Consider the following 10,781-nt stretch of genomic DNA (forward strand, 5'->3'; position numbering starts at 1 on the left):
CTCATGTATAACTTGTTGTCAATAAATAAATTTAGAGAGCTACTATTAACACCTACCTAATTTTTTTGAACCCTACATTTCTTTAAACCCCTACCCTAAATCCTAAATTTTAATAAGATTTTTTTTAATACTCCACTTAATACCAATTTTATCCATATTCATAATATCATCATATCTAAGTGCACACCCATCTAATTTTGCACACATTCTCTTATTCTTTTCTCAGTAAACGATGAACAATTGAGAGACGATTGAAAATGACAAACGATTGAGAGACGAATCAACTGTCTCTCTCTTCTCCTTCTCTCATAAATGATGATCTCTTTCTTCTTATCACCATAAACGGTGGTATCTTAGTCGGAAATGTTGTCAGAAATGTCGTCGGAAGTCTCTTCGACGGTCTCTTTCTTTTTCTCTCAGGTAAACTCCAACTCCCCATCACATATATTTTATTATTTTTATTATTTTTATTATTTTTTTGGGGATAAAACCTTCAATATAGAGGGTTCTCTACAAAAATAGAAATAGGAGAAAAATCCTACAAAATGAAACTGTTTGGCATTTCAGTGCCAAACAAAATGTTTATGTTTAGCACTATATTACTCAACTAAATGTTTATGTTCAACACTGTATTACTAAACATAATCTTAATAGTCGGCAAACTAGTACCGAACTGAAAACGGCCCAAATCTTAAACGCAAGATAGATAAACTTACCAATGCAACGCCAACCTCATCAGAGTTGCTATTATCATTCTCCATTGTTTTAAGTATCAACGAATGGTGAAAACGACCTAATAGGATTGTTTGCAACATTTGAAACTACTGAACAAAACGTTAACTGATTAGGTGGTTTCAAATGTTTTTCATTGAAAATGAATATGTGGGTTTGGGGAAGCTTTTCCCATATTAAGCCAATTTACAATCTTAATTCCCAAACTAGGTCTAGTTTGGACGGAATTCCCAAACTAGGCTAAAGCGCTATTACAAATCACGCTTTCACTGTTTGGAGTAGAAAATTTGATGAATAGTGAAAGCGCTATTACAAACCATGCTTTTAATTAAGAAAGTGTGGTTACAAACCACACTTTTAACATAAATTTGTTTTCTGAAGAAAACGTGGTTCCAAACCACGCTTTCACTGTGCATATTCTTTTCTTAAAAAAACGTGATTTGCAATCACGCTTTCACTATGCATTGTTTTTTATTAAGAAAACGTGATTTGAAATCACGCTTTCACTGTTGATAAATGAAAGCGTGGATTGAAACCACGCTTTTACAACTTATATAAAACACTCAAGCCCCCTCATTTGCAATCACGTTTTTTACACTTAACGTTTTTCGACTCTCGCTCTCGCTCTCTCTCTGCTCTCAGACTCTCACTGTCGCTCTCGCTCTCCTTCTGCTCTCAGACTCTCTCTCTCTCTCACTCTCTGTCTCTACTCTTCTCTGTCCGTGGTATGGCATCTATCTCTCTCTGTCTCATTTGAATTTTATGTATTTATTTATTGTGTTTGTGAAAATGTGAATGTGTGGTTTAAAATGTAAATGTGTGTTTGTGAAAATGTGAATGTTAGGGTTTTAAATGTCAATTATTAAATGTGTAAGGGTTCTAATGTGTTAGGGTTTTGAATTAGGGTTTTAAATGTGTGGTTATGAAATTATGAAATCATAAAATGTTAAGATTTTGAATTGTGAAATCATAAATTATGCTTGTGGTTTCAGAAATTAGGGTTTGGAATTTTTTGAAATCAGAAATTAGGGTTTGAAATTTTTTGAAATCAGAAATCAGGGTTTGGAATTTTGCTTGTGAATCAGAAATCAGAAATTATGCTTGTGAATCCTGTCTATATTTTTTGAAATTAGGGTTTGGAATTTTGAATTGTGAATAAACCAACCTATATTTGTTGAATTGGAAATTTTATTTTTTGCTTGTTAAGAGGAATTAAAAGGAAATTAGGGTTTCAAATTAGGGTTTTAAAAGTAATTTTTTTTAATTAAGAATAAAATTATGCGAATTGAAATTCATATAATTGAGAATGGTTAATGTCATATTATGAAATTCATATAATTGAGAATTGAGAATTGAAATTCATATGATGAAATTCATGAATTGAGAATTAAGGTGGACTGACAATTTCAATTTGAGGTCCACATGCTTACATATATATGATCATTTTGTTTCAGAAAATAAGACTGTAAATTGCATGCTCGAATTCAAAATCTGAAAATTGAAATGAATCTGAAAAAATCAAAAGTTGAGAGATTTGAAAAAAAAAAAAAATGAATTTAGTGCATATATGCCCATATAACTGATATAGGGGTATTTTTGAAAAACCCAAAATATGAGACGTAAGCACCCAGAGAAGACTTCTCTTTATAATAGTACTACATATATATACACCTTTATTCAGTATTTCACTTGGTAACATCAAGGTGGGGTTGTATACTTGAATCTGCCGCCTATTATACTATATGAGAAATGGTATTTGTCACCTGATTTATTTCACTATACTATTTTACCCTCTTGATGTATTTATTCAATTCAAGACATTGTGCATATTTAATAAAGGGCAAATTTCACTTCAATGTGCATGTGCAAATTACCCATATAATTTGGAAATAACTATAATGTTCTTGTGGTTTGTGGACTAAATGAAGTATACCGTCAGACGTTCAATCCAAGTTAACATCAAGTGTGAAACATGTGCTAGGTCATAAGGGAGTTATGTTCTTATTTTCAAATATCAGAGGTAAATCACACATGGAGTAAAGCAAAGGGGGTTAAAGTCAATTTTATCTTTCAAAAAAATGACAAATATAATATGAATTTTAATTAAAAATACTAAGTGTATGGAAAGATTAACGTTTTTTCCTAAGTTAAATTTCATGAAACTAATCTCCTACTAAATGAAATTATAAAAAAAAAAAAAAAATTTAATTTTGACTCTATTTTATTCAAAAAAAAATATTTTTATTGACTTCAAAATAATAAATGAAAAGATCATGTTCTCTTAAATAAAAGACAAAATGACTATATTAACCTGAAAATACTATTTTATGTATTTTCTTTATTTAATTGTGTAGGTCACATAAGAGATTTAAACATTTCTGGCATTCTTTAATGAAAATAACATTAAAATTTGTAACTAATTATCTATTAAATGGGTTATTTGTGTCAATTTCATATTATACAGCTTTGACATAACCCTATTTATTTATTATGTTATTATATAGTGTCATATTTGTGTTTGTGTTGAAAATGTTCAACCCTAACCCCTAACTTTGTGTGCGATCCATGTTGTGTTAGAAATTCCCACTTGTAATAGAATCAAAGTAGGTTCAAGTGAAGTGCCTTTGGCATATTATGTGATCAATGATGCTAACAAAATTGACGTTGTTAATTTATAAAACAATTGTAAGACCAGTGATACTTTGTGGTTCACATAATATTGGACAATTAAGAAACAACAAGCTCATGAAATGGTAGAGAATAATGTGATAGGATCACCGTAAAAGGAAATGTTAGGGGAAGACGTAAATTGACTTGGGATGTGATAGTAAAAAAATTAAACGAATTTATTTAATTTAACCGAGCATATAGCTTTTAATAGTATGAAATGACGAAAAAAGGATTCACGTATCATAGCCCACTTGATTGGGACATAAAACTTTGTTTGGTTTAGTTTCGTTTGGTTTATTTCACTGTATTTGGGGTCAAACACCCAAAATATTATAAAAAATTCTTAGGATTTATTTTAATTTGGGTTTCACTAAAGGTTTTCACTTAGTTGTTAACTACCTAAATCCATACTTTAGGACATAGCATATTGCAGGTGTTTGCATATAAGCACATAAGCACTTGTAAATTGTATGTAAGACCGGATTGCACTCTGCCCCTCCAAGCTAACCAACAAAAAAAATTGAATTTTGGGAGGTGCCATATTCTTCCACAACCATTTGGAAAATCAAACCAAACAATTTATTTTTGTCAAATTTATTTATATTTTTTCAAAAAAATCAAAAAATAATTTAAAAAATCAAACCAAACCGCTATATCATGTATTATTTTTAATATACATTCAATAAAATTAATATTAGAATAATTTGAAGACATTTCATCATAAAATACTAACATTTAATTTTATAATATTGTCATAGAAATTTTAAAAAATTTAATGAGCTGAATTTGTAATACATATAATAGCGTTATAGTAAAAATTAAAATTTCCTCACAAAACTTAAGAAAATTTGAAATTTTTTTTGAAATGGGTATTGAACGAAGGGACTTATCGCCACTTCCGCTTTGTGACTGTTCACCAATATTGAAAAGGAAAATCTTAACATTATGTTTTAAAAATTTTTATTTTGATTTATATAATTAGAAGTCATTATTAATTGCACCGTGCCTTCAGGCACGGGCATACAATAGTTATAATATATGCATGAACTTAAAATATTCTAATTAATAGTACACAGCAATTTCCTAGGTAAGAAGGACAAAAAAAAAAATGGCGCTTTGATGGGTAAGCCTGTGTTTCATAATACCAAATAATTACTACGGATGGCCCGATAGATTCACATGGATAACTATCCAAAATTTACTACATAGATTTAACCACCAATTTAAATTTTCTCTCTAATTTTTTGCCATTATAAATTATCTCTCTATTTTTATTTATTTTTTTGTATGTTTAAGAAAAAAAAAAAGAGTAAATAAATTAAAATTTTTTTCTTACTTTTAGAACGAGCCAAAATGAGTTTTTTTTTTTGAATTTCATAACAAAGCTTCTATAACCTCTAAAAAGTGGACAAGGGTTACTATTTCACATAGGAAATACCTTTGTCATTAAGGTCCCTAATGGCACAAGTTTGAGCAAATCAAATTAACTTATCTGTAATTATCCATAAATCTGAAGAATTGGATCACCAGTTTTAAAAAATTAAGAACAATGTTTGAAACCTCTATTTTATATTGTCCAAATCAATCGAGTTCTTTCAACTCAATGGAACAAATATTTAATTATCTACAAAACTTACACTATGATTTAAGATGTTTGTATGACTTGCCCAATTTTGTCTAGTCTCACTGAATAAGAAAAATACTTGATAGAATGAAGTGTTTTTTAAATGTGTGATATATCTGTCTACTTTATCAAAATACTAAAAAATAGATCAATATTTATGAAAAGAAAACAAAATAAGTGTTTTTAAAATTGGTCCCACTTACATGTGTACGATTAAATCATTGCCTAAATTAACGGTTGTGTAGAGTCATTATTATTTATTTATTTATTTATTTATTTTGAGTGAATGCCTTTTAAAAATTGATCATATTGAGGGAGGGAGGCCCTTGCCGCAATGGTAAGGTTGTTTTATTATGCTGATAATAATATAAAATAAAATAAATCTATTATAATTCGAGTGTTATGGATTCAAATCATAGAAATAATGGGCTTGTTTGGTTTGCTTTTCATATAAAATGTTGGGAAAATTTCTCTACAAACAAATTTTCAAGAGTAATCAAACCAAACAAATTTTTCCAAATAAAATCTCAAAATTTTGTTTGGTTACCTACTTTCCAAAATAATTTTCTCTTTCATACACATTAAATCAATCACTTTTTGTAAAACTCTCTCCCCAAAATAATTTTCCACAACTATTTCTGAAAGAAGGCAAACCAAATAAGTTTTAGTATTTTTTATCTCAAAAACACTCTAGAAACACAAACCAAACACACCTCTTTAAATACTTAATAATACGCATGCATATATCTGATCTTCCTCTAAACTCTGCCATGACTGTAATATTTGGAATTGTCCCTTTATAGATCTTGTAAATCAAAATGGGTCACTAGCTAAAAATCTTGTAGTTTTGTTATAAACAAATAAAATTGATCATGAAATTGAATAAAAATACATATATACGCATAGAATTTTATAGAGTTTGTTACTATTTTTAAAAATTTTATCCATCTATATATATTTTGTGTACAGTTCTATAACCATTTTTGTATTCTTAGACTAATTAAAAATCTGAAGTTATTGCTGCTATGTGATTCAAAATTTATTTTTCGCCACTAATTCAATAAACATTTTTGTATAGGACATCGATACATGTGTATGAATTCCAAAAAGGATCATATGAACAAAGCATATCCAACCTCAAAAAGAATGAGAATAAAAAAAGACCAATGACAACTAAGAATTAAGACAAGAAGTATAGTTGTTTTGATGTTTTTTTTTTTTAATTAAGACAAGAGAGCAATGACAACAAAGAACCTTCACGCAGAAAAGATAAGAGTCTCCACATAGGAAGTAAATAAAAACTCCACGTAGAGATAAAATCTCAGCTGTTGTTTTATACGAATAAAAATAAGTGAGAAAAAAATGAGAAAATAAACACTAATAAACAAATTGAGACACAAATATACAGCTGACAAAATATAAATTGAAGTAATGTTTCACCTCTACAGTTCCTTCTACCTTGAAAAATATAAATTGACAAAAAATGGGAGGGCTGATTTTTATAGGAAAATGTCACTTATGATATAAATGTGACTTATAGGAAAATATAAATTGTCTCTTGACTCCCACAACTTCCTTTCACCATGTGTCTGCCTAAACAAATTCAAATAACGAACATAAAAATAAAAGCAAGTTAATTTAAAAAAATCAAATCAACACTGAAATGTTATCAAAACAAAGAAGAAGAAACATAGAAAAAGAAAAATTTACATTTACCGTGCGCAATAGCATGATGTTAATCGTAATAAATAATGGAAAAAACAGAACACATGAGTTCCATAGACAGTTATGTCCAAACAAACCAACATTCTTTATGTGTTGTAAGCTTTTTTCTTAAAAAGCTAAAAAATCCAAAACAGAAGGTTTATTTTAACTCATTTTTTAATTAAAAAATGAATAATGATTGTTGGATTACAATTACTGATTACTTAAATAAAGTTATTGCCTCACAAGTAATTGTAATTGAATGATTTAAAATTCATATAATTATTTTAGAAGTAAAATTCGATATATGTATATTGTTGCTATTTTAATGTTTATTGTTTCATTGAAGCAAGTATATGGGAACTGTTCCAATTATCTTCTATTGGGGGGGAAACATAATTCGGGATCCCGATGAAGGTGTGGCATATGATGCTGAGCTAAAAAGGATATATGGGGTGCAACTTGGCACCACACTTAGCAATTTGGAGGAGACGTTTATGTCCAAGGTGTCAAGTCACGGGGAAACTGTCCGATTGATCTTCAAATGTAGATATCCTTATCGCCAGTGGCAAGCAACCAGCAAATACAAAATATTACCGATTAATGACGATGAGGCATTGAACACCGTATTAAGTATCGGTGGAAGTTTCCAACCACCAAATTGTTTGGAAGTGTACATTGAGAAAGAGGTTGTACACAATGTCCCGAATATGACACAGATGGAAAGTTCAAATCCGTTCACTACATTGCTGACACATGGGATTGACACGACAACGTTTCAGTCTCCTATGTATGAATCAAATAAATGTTATGCAGTGGGCTACACACAACAGACATTTCAGGGCCATGGTGTAGAATCTAGTTCACGTGGTGGATATGAGACTGAATTTCACAATAACACAGAAGATGTGCCCACCTACAGCCATCATACCACTCCAGTTGAAGTTGCTGGTAATATGGCTGAAACGGTGAATTATGTGCAGTTTGCTGACAGTGACATGTACGGTCCTGATGTCACCCTAGACAATGATGAGAATGAAATATGTGATGAAGAAAATTTATTGGGCGGATCAGATGATGATGATGAAGAAGATGATGCCGACGCTCCCGTTGACCTTGACAATGCCCCCATTCCACCTAGACCTGAAATCCCTTTCTATGAAAACATCCACATAGGTGGTGATTTTGACATTAGTAACCGCGATGTCGTTCCCCGTAACCGAATCTGGAACGCTGAAAATCCAGAGTTGGGCAAAGGGATGGTTTTCGTTGATAAGAAGCAACTCGTACATGCTGTGAAATTGTACCATGCAACAAATAATCGAGAGTATAAAGTCGTAACCTCCAAGCGAGACGTTTGGGTGTGTGCTTGCAAGCATGATTGCAGCTGGTGGTTGCGCTGCATCTTTTAGTAGGAACACATGGTCTTTTTAAAATAAAGCAGTATAGGGGTCCTCACTATTGTTTATACCCACGAATGAATAGGGACCATACTAATATTAGCTCCAGTTACATTGCTTCTCATCTTTTGGGACAAGTTGCGGTGAGTATACAAAATAAATGTTTACATATATATACATATTTGTTTGTTTATAGTGTATACACCAAAATAATCTGACTCATAGGTATTGTCATATGCAGAATGAACCTGATATGCCAATTAAGAATGTCATCGAAGATATCAAAAAGACCATGAACTATAGTATATCATACAAGAAGACGTAGCATGCAAGGGCAAAGGCAATTAGAATGGTATTCGGAGATTGGGATGAATTATATAGGCTGTTGCCTAAATTCATGCATGCATTACAAACATCTAACCCTGGCACCATCGTGCAATGGAAGCATAGATATACCGGAGGTACAACCATTATGCCCGTCTTCCACTTTGTTTTTTGGTCTTTCAAACCCGTCATTGATGGATTCAGATATTGTAGGCCTGTTATAACGATAGATGGTGCATTCTTATATAGGAAATACACTGGTGTGTTGCTTGTAGCAACGATTGTCACTGCTAATGGCAAAGTATTACCGCTTGCATTCGCTGTTGTCGACAGGGAGAGTTTGGAGTCTTGGTCGTTCTTCATTTCAAATATCAAGGAACATATTGTCATGAACCGACATGGAGTGACTTTGACATCTAATCGAGTTGAGAGTATTTTAGTTGTTGTGAGGCTGCATTGGCTGAATCCCTCGCTCCAATTTGTTGGATATCATCGGCACTGCCTTTGACATGTTTGTTGTAACTTTAACACTATGTTCAAAAATAAGGAGCTAAAACAACTTCTATGGAAAGCAGGGAGTGCTCATCAATGACGAAAGTGTAATGGTTACTTAGAACAGATACAGGCTATTAACCAAGATGCCATCAATTGGGTTCACAAGATGAATCCTGTGGAGTGGGCCCTTGCGTATGACGGTGGATATCGGTGGGGGTATTGACCAGCAATGATGCAGAGTACTTCAATAGCGTCTTGAAAGGTGCAAGGAACTTACCTATCTCAGCTATGGTTGAATTTACATTTCGGCAGCTTGTAAAATATTTTGACAAGCTGGGAGCCCAAGCTGAAATAGCTGTACGAAATGAGTTCCAATATCCTAGAGAGATGCAAAAAACTATTGAGAATGGCATCGCAAGGGAAAATACTTTCAAGTTCATATCGTATGACAGGTTAGTTTGTAATGTAAACTACATTTTTCTTATTTTGTTGTGAAGTTAAGTACACCTAAAAACGTGAACTTGATTAGTTTGTATCAATGTTGTCTAATAGGCCCTGCCGCGTATTTGAGGTGGAAACATCTTTTCGCCATGGATGAGGTCGCAATACACAAATTGTGCGGATGAATCAACCCACGTGCAGTTGTGGGAAATATGAGATAAGACACTATCCATGTTCCCATATGCTCTTTGTAATGTCTAAATGCGGTGACAATCCATTCGAGTACGTTGATCTAGTATATAGGCTTCCTGTATACCTGAGGGTTTGGGAAACTAAATTCAATCCAATACCGCATCAAGATTATTGGGATGATCTGCAGTGGACCTTAATGCCTAATGTACTTCGTCTATGAGAAGTCAAACGGGGTCGTACATCTATGTCTCGTATTCCGAATGAGATGGATATATCAGATAGGCGTTTGACCGCTCGTTGCAGTGACTGCCAGCAGACAGGTCATGACAGGCGAACATGTCCGGTGTGACTTGGTCGATGAAGACTATGTAATACTTACATATTGTAATAGATCATTTTTTAATCCTTTATTTGTAATAGATCATTTAATTTTTAATTTTTTAATTCTTTATTTGTAAACGGGGTCGTACATTTAAATTGATCATTTTTTTTATTTGTAATAGATCATTTCTAATTTTTAATTCTTTATATATTGTAATTGTTTGATTTCCTTGAAAAAATTTACAATTAACATACTAAACAAATAAATTAAACTAAATATGTATGCAAAAACATTTAACTATACCACATAGGCCTAAGTTTTTTATTCTCGATTTGATTGAAAATGTCTATTACAAAATTTTAATGAAAATCACATAGTTCTTCTACCATTTTAAAATTTATTATTTATGAATAAATTTAATATTTTCGAATGCTGCAAGCATTTTTTACATTTACAATTTATGAATCAGATCTACGTAATTTACAAATTTTATACTTTATTGGAACTTTTACCATTACAAAATCAATAATGAAGTTTTGTCAAATATGTCATAAATGTAACTAGCAACCTCTTATTGAAAAAAAAATTCTCATTCAATTTTTTCGCAAATATTTATGTACGAAAACTATCCGCATGTTTATACTCATTATTAAGCTTATGTAACTGAGACCCTAAAATTATTTTGTAAAAGATTTCTATATTAGTTATAGCATAGATAACGGTAGGTTCTGTGGAACTGCTTATCATATTTAATGGCACATAAATTGATAAATTTAGATTTTAGTGGATTGTTTCCATGTTAGTGGCACTGAAATTGATAATTTTAAAATAATCGACCACATTTGTTTTTCAAGTTGTCATGTATGGAATAATTAGA

Source organism: Camellia sinensis, chromosome 9 (genome assembly GCF_055761805.1).
Source record: "Camellia sinensis isolate YWXY chromosome 9, ASM5576180v1, whole genome shotgun sequence".
Lineage (NCBI taxonomy): Eukaryota > Viridiplantae > Streptophyta > Magnoliopsida > Ericales > Theaceae > Camellia > Camellia sinensis.